Here is a 14,090-nt window from a genome sequence, read left to right as displayed (position 1 = left end):
ATGCATGTATACATACATACATGCATACATGCAGAACTTTCTAAATCAGACTTGTTACTGGAAAGTGAGTCCAGGACCTTGTACATACCACTGGCCTGAGCTTCTCCTCCTGTCCCTTTGTTACCCTTTGTGTCCAGTGGCTGAGAACGTGGGATCTGAAGCTTTTTACAGATGTCAGGGGCTGGGTAGAGCGCACTGGCCCAGAAGCCAGGCCGTGTTACAAGCATCTCAGATTGTTTCTTGTACTGTGGTGGAAGAGAGTAAAGGATCCAGGTTGGTGGGTGTTTTGGAAGTCTCAGTCGGCTTGTGGAGAAATAATGCAGGTTTCTTTCCCTTCCTGACTTTTTGATGAGGTAAGGGTTTTTTTGTTTTTGTTTTTGTTTTTTGTTTGTTTTGTTTCCTGTTCCACCTTTTCTCCCTGCAGCAAGACTTTCTATCACCCTGTGTCTGTTTGCTCAGCTCTGCAATTCCAGGTCACATAGTCCACCACGTGAGAAAGGCAGAGGCAGAAACTTGAAGCAGCCAGTCACATCCACCTTCAAGAACAGAGATGCTTGCGAGCCAGCACTCAGCCACTCTAGCGGGGAAGCCCTGCCCCTAAGGTTGCAGTCCACCATGACCAGGAAGCCCTGAGCTCAGTGGAAAATGGAGGCTTCCTCTTTTCTGCCCAGGATGCCTGAATCCCCACACCCTCTACTTTAGGGTGTAACTCCTAGGGAAGGCACAGGTCCAATTCCCCTCTCCTTGTAGAAGCCATTCAGCAAGCACCTGGGGTTCCTGGAGGCATCTCAGTGCCTTAGCCCTTCAGCCAGTGATCTTTACCCACACTGAAAATCCCTACCCTCTCCCCAAAGTTCTTTTTTTTGTTGTTGTTTTTGTTTTTTTGAGACAGGGTTTCTCTGTGTAACTGTCCTGGACTCGCTTTGTAGACCAGGCTGGCCTCGAACTCACATCAATCTAACTGTCTCTGCCTCCCAAGTGCTGGGATTAAAGGTATGCACCACCACCGCCCGGCTCCCAAAGTTCTATATAACCCTTGTTCACCCCAAATAAAATCGATCTGCCACCCCAAAACTGGTCTCAAGAGTCATTTCTGCTCATGCTCACCAGCCACTGAATCTCCAGTTTGTCGCTTCTGTCCCCTTGTCTCTGGGGACCTGTGGCCAACAACCGCAGGAACAAGGGAGATCCCCTATCTAGGGGATGGAGTCACCCACAGTTGCCTACATCAATCAACACAATCAAGATCATCTCCCTCAGGCCAACCTGATCTAGACAGTCCTTCATCAAGACTGTCTCCCTAGGTGACTCTAGAGTGTGGCAAGTTGACAATGAAAACTAGCCACCATACCCTCCTTAGTAGCCATCTATTGCCCATGTCTATGTGTGACCTAACACCTGCAGCAAGCAGGAAGTCCCTTTGGAATCCCCTTGCTTGTGCCAAGGCAAAGGCTAAGAGCAGTGGCAGTGTTTTGGCCCACAGCTGTGATTCACCCGTTTTGGTAGAACTAGTTGATATCCGTGTATTTAAAAAGTATTGATCTGCCAGGCGGTGGCGGCGCACGCCTTTAATCTCAGCACTTGGGAGGCAGAGGCAGGTGGATCATTATGAGTTCGAGGCCAGCCTGGTCTACAAAGGGAGTCTAGGACAGCCAAGGCTATACAGAGAAACCCTGTCTCGAAAAACAAACAAAAAGTATTGATCTATGACCTTGTTGCTGTCACAACTATGGCCATGTTGGAATATGATATCTGGGGCAACCTGAAGCTTGTTCCATGCATGCTCAAGCACATTTGCTTGGGGGCAGAGTAATCCCTTCATTGAGACATGTACTCACATACCCAGGCACCCTTCCCTCACTGCACTGCTTAAAGATCCTGGGGGCTTAGCCAGTCCGCCCGCCCCTCTCTCCTCCCTCTCTTCCCATCCCCCAACCTGGCCCTGTGCCAAGTGCAGTTTTGATTTCCAGAGCTGGACCTGCCAACTGTCTTCTAATTCATAAAGCGTGGCATGGCATTGTCTCTTCCTCTCCAGCTCTGTCCAGCTCATGGCTGTGGAGCTTCAGCTTGCCCTCACAGCCGTCTTCCGCTCATATGCTCTAACAGGCCCCAGTCTCCTCTAAGCTCATTTTGCATCTTTATGGGACTAAGGACTCTCAAAGGGAGCTGTTTTTCCTCAGTGACAGGTTGACTTTAAAAGCAACACAGAGCTCTGCCGGTCTGCAACTTGAGAGCTGACCGCACAGAGCTCAGCTCCCTATGGAACCAAGCATGAAATAAAACGCCATCATCGAGGGAGCCTTGGATGCCACTGAGTTTTATGCAGCTTTTAAAGAGAATAATTTGAGTGTCTGTCTTGTGGGACAGTCACACGCGGCCACCACCTCAACAGACAAGATAAACTCAGCCCATTAGATACTGTCTGGGGGATCGGGCTGCAGTACAGACAGATGAGGGGACAGTCACTCCAACTCTGTAGGAAGAACAGCCTGAACCCTGGAGAGACAGCAGGAGGGCCAGGGTCCCAGCAGAGGCAAGGGCAGTGCCTGGGGGCTGGATAGTCAAAGCTGCAGGAGGGGGAGTGGGGCAGATCTGGGATGGGCGGGTATGCTTACTAGCTTATGAGATAAAGGGGCACTGACCTCTGCTGTCATCTGCAGAGATGCTGGGGTAGGTCCTAACCCAGGCACCATGCCCCAAGCTTGCTGATCGCATCTAGAGCATTCTCAAACTTCTCGGGGCAGACGCAAAGTGCCAATGTGGAAGACATAACCCCCTATTGCTTGGCATGGTGGCACACGCCTTAAGTCCCAGCACTTGGGAGATGAGGCAGGAGAATCCAGAATTCCAGCCCAGTCTGGATCTATTTCCAAATCTTGTCTCAAAAAACAAAACAAAACAAACAAACAAAAAACCAACCACCACCTTTAATGCCAGCACTTGGGAGGCAGAGGCAGATCTCTGAGTTCAAGGCCAGGCTGGTCTACAAAGTGAGTCTAGAACAGCCAAGGGGACAGAAAGAAACCCTGTCTCAAAAAACCAAACAAACAAAAAACAAGCAGGGCTGGAGAGATGGTTCAGAGGTTAAGAGCACTGGCTGCTCTTCCCAAGGTCCTGGGTTCAATTCCCAGCAACCACATGGTGGCTCAAACCCTATAATGAGAACTGGTGCCCTTTTCTGGCATGCAGGTGTCCACATGAACACAACAATGTGTACATAATAAAAAAATAAATTAATTAATTAATTAGCCGGGCATGGTAGTGCATGCCTTTAATCCCAGCACTGAGGAGGCAGAAGCAGGCAGATGGCTGTGAGTTTGAGCTCAGCCTGGTCTACAATGTGAGTCTAGGTCAGCCAAGGCTACACAGAAAAATCCTGTCTCGAAAAAAAAAATAATTAAAAACATGGGGGCACATGCTGGCAGGCGAATGCTGAGGAGCAGAGGAGAGAGGAGCACAGCCTGAGGCTGTAGCTCAGCTTGTAGAACAGCTTGCACAAAGCTCCAGGTTTGATTCTCAGCACCGCATAAGCCACCATAACATCTAAGAATCAGTCACCCTCAGCTTCATACCGAGATCAAGACACCAGCTTGGGCATGAGAGCCCATCTCAAAAAAGCAAGAGTCTGAGTGCACAGATCCAGGCATCTACTGCCAACTCTGGAATCCTCATGCACCACTGCAGATTTGCATGGGGTCATCTGTACACACACACCCTGCTGTCCCACACACTTTCCTTCAGCATACACAGAGGGGCAGTGGTAGGGGATCAGCAGCCACTGTCCACAGTGCCTGGGCTGGTAAAGTAGACTGAGCAGGAGGCAACGGGCACCATGGTGGCTGGAAAGCATAGGTCAACTTTGTCCAGGACAGACAGGGCCATCTAAGCAAGGAAGTACCCTGCTCTCTAATATGCCTGTCCTGCCCTCTCCTTGCTGTTTTCACTCAGAGGAAAGCAGTTCTGGGTGGTGGTGCAAGCCAGTGACCTCAGTGCTTGAAAGGCAAAGGCTAGCCTTGGCTACATAGTGAGTTTGAGATCAGCCTGGGCTAAATGATGCTCTCTTTATTAAAAAAAAAAGCAAACAAAACTATTAAAACAGAACAAAACAGGGGGCTCAGAGGTTAAGAGCACTGACTGCTCTTCCAAAGGTCCTGAGTTCAATTCCCAGCAACCACATAGTGGCTCGCAGTCAGATTTGGTACTCTCATCTGGCATGTAGGCACACACATGGACAGAATACTGTATAAAACAGACAGACCTCAGAGGGTAGGCAGTCCTTGCCCTAGGACCTCCCAGCTGTCTGCAAGTCCCTGGACAGCAGCGCCCACCCTGGAAGACAGGCAGGACCTGACTTCCCGCCTGAAGAAGTTCTTGCAGATCGCACAGGACAGATCAGGCAGTTTCGATGAGGCGAGCTATAGAGAAACTGCCCCTCCCCTATACAGGTGTTCGGGGCCATATTCCCAAAGATTTGCATTATTGTTTTTGAGATGTAATTCGTGTACTCTACTGAGAGAGAATAGCCGAGGCTAGCCTCACCCTCACCTTGTAGCCTAGGGTTAGCCTGGACTCTGATTTTTTTGCCTCTATCTTTTGAGGGTTGCCACATGCAGTTTATGCAGAGCTGGGGATCGGAGCAGGACTTCTTTCATGCTGGGCCACAGCTGCAGTTTCCTATCTTCACAAATGTGAAACATACAGATGTTTCATCTTGTTCCTGCTCAAAATGCATAGTGAGCCAGGCATGGTGGCGCACGCCTTTAATCCCAGCACTCGGGAGGCAGAGGCAGGCGGATCGCTATGAGTTCGAGGCCAGCCTGGTCTACAAAGGGAGTCTAGGACAGCCAAGGCTACACAGAGAAACCCTGTCTCGAAAAAACAAACAAACACAAAAGAAAGGTAGCTGAGTAGAGCATGGTAGCACACACCTTTAATCCCAGCAGGGGGGCAGAGTGATCTCTGAGTTCTAGGCCAGGGCTACATAGTGAGACCCTGTAACTAAAAAAAAAAAAAGGAGGGAGCAAGTCAGTAAGCAGCATTTCTCCACTGTGTCAGCTTCTGCCCTGCCTTCAGGTCTCTGCCTTGGCTTCCCTGAGTCCTGGATGACGGAGCTGCCTAGTCAAATAAACCCTTTCCTCCCCAAATAGCTTTTGCCCAGAGTTTTACCACAGCCACAAAAAGCAAATTAGACACACAGGGCATGGTCTCCACTGTCTGTGAAGAGACCCTGACTACTGAGCCCAGGGGTCCCTGTCCCCAGGGTCAGTAACCAGAGCTGCAAACAGACATGACACCCTTCCCCCAGGAACCTAGAGGAGCCTGGGGCCTTCAGAGGCCTACCGTGACTAACGCTAATGCTGCTGCTGTCAGTCAGGCTCATTAGCGGAGCAATTTGAGCAGAGGACAGCATTACGCTAATTACTCAGCAGCTTGTTAGAGCGGCCACAGAAAGGTTCTGCCATCCGGAAATTAATCAGGACCCTGGCCCATTGTCGGGACTCGTGAAAGCAGACAGCTAAAAAATAAAGGTGAGCAAAGTTGCACGATAATAATTTCTGTTATTTTTCTACTATTTTATTTCCTCTGCTGAAGAGGACGAGAGCCATTGTTCATCCTTTTTTCTCTTCTTCCTCAAAGCTATGCGTGGGAGGCAAAATGACTGGCCTTAGCGCTCCAGCAGCATTAAGCCCATTAAGAGAACCTCACAGATGCATTTGCGCTTTTCTTCAGATTGCTCCAGGGAGGGGGTGGCCTCCAGTGACAGCCCTGCCTCCCTCCACGCTCCAACCGAGGCTCCACCTGAGCCCCCCACCACCCGTGCTGCAGCCTGGGGGCCCTGTGGGACAGCTGCATGTTACACTCTGGGCCCCCTGTGACATCCTGGCTCTTGTCACAAAGTTCCACATCTCAATGCTCAGTTCAGTCCAGTGATACCTGCAACCCACTATAGCCTACTAGGGTCCTGGAAGATCTGGATGCTGGCTTTGTCACCTGGATTCATTTTTTGCTGGCAAATCTCTTCTGAGGGGTGGCCTCACTCCATACACCAGGGCAGGCCTGGTGGGTGCACCTTAAACACACCTCCCTTCAAACTGCAGCTGCATCCTCTCCCTGGGTCTAAGGACCTCAGTGACTATGCTACAAAGGTGGATGCTCAGTGGGTGGAGGTGACGTCAACACACAAGCAGAAAGAGGAAGAGTCTCCCGTGCTCTGTCTGCTGTCCTGATGCAGGGATCAAACATGCTGACAACCTCGCTCAAAGGCAGTAGCCATTGGAGCACGTGGCACACACCTGCAACCTCAGTGTTTGGGAGGTAGAAGCAGGTGGATTGGGAGTACAAGGCCAGCCTCAGCTACATAGCAGGTTCAGGACCAGTGTACTACAGAATCCCTGTCACAACCAAACAGGCTGATGAAGCCCCTGCCTCACACATGCAAAGCCCTGGATTTACTCCTCAATACCTTAGAAGCCAGGTATAGTGACCTAGCACTCAGGAGAAGGAGGCAGGAGGACCGGTCATCATTGGCTACAGAGAGAGTTTGAGAGATGCCCTGGGGTTACAGGGGACAGTGTTGCCAGTGTTGCTTTTCTCTCTCTCTCTCTCTCTCTCTCTCTCTCTCTCTCTCTCTCTCTCTCTCTCTCTCTCTCTCTCTCTGTCATATACCATTAGACAGAAAGCCACAGGTAATCTTGTCATTGTGGTGGAGACGGATATCTGAGTTGAGATGAAAAATGTGTTTTCATCAGATGGACTTTTAAGTAACTTCTAAGAGCAACAGCCTAATACTAGGGGCTGGTGCCCTCCCCCGGCCATCCTCTCCCGCCTGCTCCCTCCTGGCCCAGGCCTCTCCAGAACCCCAGGACAGCAGAGGGTATTGGCCATCTCTGCACATAGTATGGCTACCCTGTAGCTACCATGCTGCCTAGGAGAGTATACCAAAGTGTCAGAAGCCTCGCCTCATGATGAGACCCCAGGTCCTCCTGCCCCACGTGCTGGGCAATCTAGAGCCCTGGCCTGGCCTGGACAAAGCCTGCTCCAGCAAAGTCTAAAGACAGTTGCAGAGCCCACAGGGACAAACAGCAGTCTGACATCAGTTTGGGGAACTAAGGACCTTGCATCTTTGAAGAAGCACTGCCCACACTGTACCAGCTGCCACTCCTGACAGCCTGGGTCCCCTGCCTGGCTAGACCAAGGTACAAAGTCGCTTCAGGGCCTGAATAGGCCACTGGCAGGGAAGGAAGTTCTGGGGACAAACGGCCTCTTCACTGTAGTCACCTCGTAATGGCATTAAGGCCCAGACACATTTTATCAGACTAGTATCTCACAGTCCCCTGTCATTGTTCTTTCTGGGGACAAGGAGTCCCTAGACAACTTGCTTTGTTCTTGCAGCATTCTTGTCTGGTAGACGGGTCTCAAAGAAGCTGTTTAAAAAACAAAAAACAAAACAAAAAAAAAAAACCAGACTGTTCCAAACCCAAGGGGAGGGGCTGACTGGTGCTGGTGACCACGCTGTGCCAAGATGAGGGCATGCTCTGTTGGGCCAGCGTCCCAACAGTTGGGGAGCACAGCCACGGACACTCTCTGGAGCCTGGGTCCCCTCTCAACTGTGTCCTCTGTCCTGACCTAAGACGCATTTTCCCTAAAGCAGAGCACAGCAGCTGGCCTGGCAGCCTCAGCTCCCTCCAAGCAGCAAGTATTGCCTAGAGAGACAGTGGTGGCTATGAGGCAGGCACAGGATGGGGAGCCACCGATACCTCCTGAGACATCCTAGCCTTGGGTGATGTGAGAGGCTGAGGCAGGGCTGTGTGGCACACCCTTTAGCTTCATGTCACATGTCCACAGCCAAGTCCTGGGACCAGAACATGCAGCAATTTGCCTGACGACTTTTTTGGTTGTTTTTTTTTTTTTTTTTTTTTTTTGAGACAGGATTTCTCTGTGTAGCCCTGGCTGTCCTAGAACTCTCTTTGTAGACCAGGCTAGCCTGGAACTCTCAGAGATCCACCTGCCTCTGCTGGGATTAAAGGTGTGCACCACCACACCCAGCCTTTTGTTTTTTTGGGGGGGTTTTGGGGTAGTTGTCTTATGTTGGGGGCAGGACATGCCACTAGGGCAGGCCATGGAGGCTAGGAAGGTCCTATAATCTGGGGGAAACACATGCAGTGACCAGAAGTGAAACTTCTGATGGAGGGAGCCACGATAAATGCAAAGCAAGGGCCAGAGACCCCTGTGCACAAAGTGTAGGCAGCCCAAGGCAGCAGTCACCTTCCTCTGCAGACTTTACCCTGCTTCCCACAGTGCCCGCCTGTTTGCCTCTCCTGCGACAGCCAGCTCCTGACTCATTCTTTAGATAGGACAGAAGGGGGACACGACAGCCTCCATCTCACACGACTGATATAAAGCTGGATGACCCAGAGGCTCTGGGGGCTGGTGACACTGTGGGCAGTTTTAGGGAAATCTGCCCTGTTCTCCCATGAGCACTCATGGAAGGGTGCTGCAACTGTAGGGATTGGCCCTGCACACAGTGTTCAGCCCCCATCAGAAGTAGAGGGGTGAGTTTGGCAGGGTGGGTACCGTGTTGGTGAGCAGGTCCCTAGAGGAAAGAATTTCTTATTCTTTTTTTGTTTGTTTGTTTTGTTTTGTTTTTTTGTTTGTTTTTCGAGACAGCATTTCTCTGTGTAGCAGCATAGACTGTCCTGGACTTGCTTTGTAGACTAGGCTGGCCTCGAACTCACAGGGATCCACCTGCCTCTGCCTTCCAAGTGCTGGGATTAAAGGCACGCGCCACAGTGCCCAGCAGAATTTCTTATTCTAAGGGGCTGGTGACATAGCTCAGTAGTAATAAAGTATTTGCTTAGTTGGTGTGAAATCCCTGGTTCAACCCCTAGACCCATAAAAGGGGTTGGCGGCTTGCCTGGCCAGGTGCAGGCGGCGCACGGAGGCCTTAGTTTGGATCCCCAGAGCCTGTGGGGGAAAGCTGGGGGCGTAACCCTAGCATGAGCAGGGTGAGAAGACAGGAGCATCCTAGAGCTCACTGCCCGACACTCTAGGGAGTTGCTAAGCTTCCGATGCGTTCAGGTCCTGTGAGAGCCCCTGTCTGAAAAAATAAAGATGGGCCAGGTGTGGTGGCGCACACCTTTAATCCAAGTGCTCGGGAGGCAGAGGCAGGTGATCCCTGTGAGTTCAAGGCCAGCCTGGTCTACAAAGCAGGTCCAGGATATCCAAGGCTACACAGAGAAACCCTGTCTCGAAACACCCCTCCCCCAAATAATAAAAATAAAAAACAAAGATGGACCTCTCAAGGAAAACACACCCAATGCACAGTGCCAACCTAAGGCACACTCACATGCACGTTTGTGCACACCTATGGGAACAGGTAACTAACACACACACACACACACACACACCACCACCACCACCACCACCACCACCACCACCACCTGTAGGCTTGACATTTTCCAAACCTACTTTATTTGGGGTTCTTTAATGCTTATACCTCCCTTCCAACCCACCTGGCCTAGACAGGAGAGAAGAGAGGTTTATGGGAACAGGAGAAGTAGACCTTTTTGGACTCAGCTCCTGGGAGTGATTCCACTGGCGTAGTCGGCAGGATTTCAGCAGACCAACAATTCCACCAAAGTTGCCGCTGGAACCTGGAACGGCAGCCAGAACCCGGAGCCCCAGAGTGTTCCCCGGTGCAGTTCTCTCTAGGAGTGCCTCAAAGTGGAGTGACGAACCAAACGATACCAAGACCCGAGAAGGCCCCGCCTCTCGTTTTGGACTTGTACATATGCCTTCTCTCAGAGCCTGTACTAAGATGTGTTTCAGCTGGCAAAAACCCAGCCCCCATGCCAGGTGGTTCGTCTTCTAGTGGATAAACATCACCTGATCTCTCACAAGCCTGTTCCCTATCCCACTCTTGGGATCAAAACAAAACTTGTTATAATCAACTACAGCCACCAACATCAACACCAACACCAACACCAACACCAGCAGAAGGAAAAGAGAAGTGAGTTTCTGATTCTGTACTGAGGAACACAACCTCCCACCAGCTGACCCTGGGAGACAGCCCTCGCTAGCTTGCAGCTCCATACCTCACTTCACTTCTGTTGGGGGCTACAGGACATCATGCCACCTGCAGCTCCCACCCTGTGGCAAACCAGGGCATCGGTGTCATGTCCTGGGCAGGTTTCTTTCTATTTGGGGACAGCCAACTGGAAACCACACCCAAAAGTGACCTTAAACTTATACCAAACCTCATGGTTGGGGGCTCAATGGCAGTGCCCCCCAAAGGCAGGTTCAAGTACTACCATAGGGTGGAACTGAATTCAGCAGGCTCCTGGATATGCATGGAGCCGATTGGCCCAGGCCTCCTGGAGGAGCATAGCCACTCACATCCCTGATTTAGCAGAGTTACTGCATGTCCATAGCACTGACCTCAGTCCACAGTGCCCACCTCTGAGTCCACAGAGCCAACCTCTAAGTCCACAGTGCCCACCTCTGAGTCCACAGTGGCAACCTCTAAGTCCACAGTGCCGATCTCTGAGTCCACAGTGCCAACCTGAGTCCACAGTGCTGACCCCTGTACCTACCATGCCAACCTCTATGTACAGTGCCCACCTCTGAGTCCACAGTGCTGACCCCTGTATCTACCATGCCAACCCCTGGGTACAGTGCCCACCTCTGAGTTCACAGTGCCAACCTCTGAGTCCACGGTGCCAACCCCTGCATCTACGGTGCCGACTTCTGAGTCCACAGTGCGGATCTTTGCATCCACAGTGCTGACCCCTGCATCCACGGTGCTGACCCCTGCATCCACGGTGCTGACCCCTGCATCCACGGTGCTAAGCCCTGCATCCACCATGCCAACCCACAATATAGCAAGGTGATGGTTTAAGATGGGAGCTATCTGTCAGATAACAACTTCAATTCTAATAACCAGGATGGTGTTCACTGCTTTTCTCACGACAAAACCCGCCTTTGATTAACTTGGCTCACGGTTTGAGGGCACAGTCTGTCCTGGATGGGGAGGCACTGCAGCAGGAGTTTGGGGCAACTGGCCATAGTGCAGCCATAGTCAGAGGCAGAGATGAACACTGCAGCTCAGCTCCTTTTCTGATTTTTATTCAGTCCAGGACCCCAACCTGTGGCATGGTGCTACCCACATCTGGGGTGGTGGGTCTCCCTCCTTGGTTAAGTCTTTCTGGAAATGCACTCACAGCCTTGCCCAGAGCTGTCTCCTAGCTGACCCTAAATCAAATCAAACTGAAAGCCGAAACTAACCACCTCAGTGCCCTGCTATGGGTGAGTCGAGACTGGCCGGAGCGGTTAGGGTACCCTAATATAATGGCTGGTACCCTACCCTGGAAGAAAGTACCAATGGAAGGACAGAGGGACAGACTCAGGAAGGACAGTCAGGGATTAGAAAGTAGCCATGAGCCAGGTGTCACCACAGAGGCTGGGAGAGGCAGGTCAAGCCCTCCAGCCCAGTTTCAAATGAGGCCACACCTATCACCCTAGCATTTGGGACTTCTGAGAGAGCCAGTGTCTGCTGCCTTATATCACACTGTCCACTGTGTTGCCACAGCAGCCACAGGAACCAAACCTACAAACCCGAGTTTCTCGGCTCCCTAACCAGACCCAACAAAAGGCTGCAGTCCCCAGCATGGCTTGTGGGGGCGGTCTTGCTGAAGTGGGGCAATCTGCACCTGGCTACACTGGAAAACAGCCAAACCATGCTCTCTTCACACATGGTGTGACCACACCTCCAGGTCCCTCTTAGACTGCCCAGTTTGTGGGCTCATCCTCACGCACCCAGGCCCCCTACTGTCTTCTTCAGGCTTCATAGTGGCCTAGCACAAAGGCTGGCAGGTCTAGAGCCAATGACTAGGCATGGTAGCGCACGCCTTTAATCCCAGCACTCAGGAGGCAGAGGCAAGTGGATCACTGTGAGTTTGAGGCCAGACTGGTCTACAAAGCGAGTCCAGAATAGTCAAGGCTACACAGAGAAATCCTGTTTTGGAGGGGGGGGGGAAGAATCTAGAGGCAACGAGTTGAAGGACTGAGTTAGGCTGCAGGGGTGAGGGCGCAGCTGGCCATACAGCCACATACAGCCTGGACCCAGACACTATTTGTTAGGACTCCTGAAAAGGCTGCTCCAACAGGCTGAACATCTGCATCCTCTAGGACTCATCAGAAGACCCGCCCCAAGCCCTCTAGCCCAGGAACAAGGAGTGCTGCTATGAAAACCCTCCCCAGGGGAAGGCTGGATCCCAGGAGAGGGCCAGCTGTCTGGGATGTGTGACTTCGGAATAAGGGCTGAGCCATGGGCTATGCCACTTCCCACGGCATCTGGATGTCTCTCAGATGGCCTAATTCTCTGGAATTTTCTCAGCTCCAGTTTATAATTCTGCCAAATGGTCTTGAAATGTGTTTCTAATAGTTTCAAGTGAGGCTCAAATCTTGTTAGGTGACGCCAATGATAATTTAAATATAAATATCCACTTGCCTGGAACACTTTCAGTTATTGAAATTATCCATGGAGAGGCAAATAAAGACATAAAGATGCAAATGAAGGAGCACAGCCTTGCCCAGGCTCTGGGGTCCTGTCCCTTTGCCCGGGCTCTGGGGTCCTGTCCAGGTCAATGTCAGGGTCTTGCTCTTCATCAAGACCACCAGCCCTGCCCCGGAATTCCCAGAGTCAAAAAGAAGAGCTTGGGCTGTGGCGGGGAAAGGGGCTCACATCTCAGCAACGATGTACAGGAAGAACCAAAAGCAAAAACCCTGATGTGACGGCAGCCAGGGCGCCTTCATCCTGTGTTCCTAAAACCAGTCGCCGCTCAGTCTCAATGGCCCAAATTACTGATAATTTCAGCACAAATCAGACCATTACTTGCTGCTGCGAGGATGCTTCTGTCCTTTGTTGAAGAGCGAGAGGTGAGTCTTTCTGTTCTCTGCAGACAGAAGAAGTGGTGAGGTGGGGGCGTTCCTGGCGCGTCCCTTCACCCTTTTCCTGGAAGATCTGGGGCTGTCAACAGACCTGCTACACTCCCGATGAGGCTGCGAGCTCTGACCTGCCCCCAGCAGGCCCACATGTGGCCCCAGAATGGTTTCTGGAGACTGACACCAAGCATAGAGCCCACCGTGGACCACCGAAGATTCAGTGAGCCCAGCTGGGAGACAGGGGACAGAGGTGGAGGTGGGGGGCGCACTACAGAACATGCATAGCCCTGAGCCTTTTGTGCTGACATTAGAGGTGAGGCCCTGGGGTGGGGGGCAGTGAGAGGCACCACCCATAAGCCAGGAGAAGAATAAAGCCAAGTCTCGCTTTGACTTCAAACTCCAGGAGTCTGAGAAAGACATTTCTGTCACAGGCTGAACTAACACACTGGGACCAAAGGCTGGTCCCCGGGAGGGCATCACAGTCCGGAGACAGGATGCTCAGAGGCCTAGAATAAGGTTAGGGGGACACCGTCAGGATTTCAGAGAGCCCTGAAAGCTGGGACAGAGGGTCTGGCTGCCTTTTGCTCTTTAGCTGTGGAGCATCATGGTTTTTGAAAGGAAAATATAGAAGTCAGCTATAAGCATCAGAGACTGCAAGAGAGGCCTGTCTGTCATCACCTCTCTAGATCCAGCATGTCCCAAGGCTCCTGCAGGAGGCCCTTGATTGGGGACGGCATGGCTGACATGTGCAGCTGAGTTTTGGTCAGGGGGCAGCAACTATACACTGCAGAAAACGTCTGCCCTCTCCAGCGGTGCTTGTCCCCAGCTGTGACAACCAATGGGCCTCCCTGCATGGCTGCAGGCCTGGAGCTGCTACATCTGGGTGGGGCCTCAACTTGCAGGGTGAGGAGCAAGCCTGTTTGTAGTCTTCTGAGATCTGTTTTGTTTCTTTCAAGATTGCCAGGATCCACCCAATATGGTAGTGACTCTTGGAAGAACCTTGTGGATGGCCCTATGCAGCTCCCGCCAGCCTGGGCCGGGGACTACCCCATAGTCACATTTACAGGAGCTTCTGTTTGTTGCTTTTTAGAAGCAGAAAATTCCTGTTTGTTTGTTTGTTTGTTTTTTTCCATTTTCCACAAGTAGGA

This window comes from Acomys russatus, chromosome 5 (genome assembly GCF_903995435.1).
Source record: "Acomys russatus chromosome 5, mAcoRus1.1, whole genome shotgun sequence".
NCBI lineage: Eukaryota > Metazoa > Chordata > Mammalia > Rodentia > Muridae > Acomys > Acomys russatus.
Note: the sequence above shows the minus strand (reverse complement) of the source record.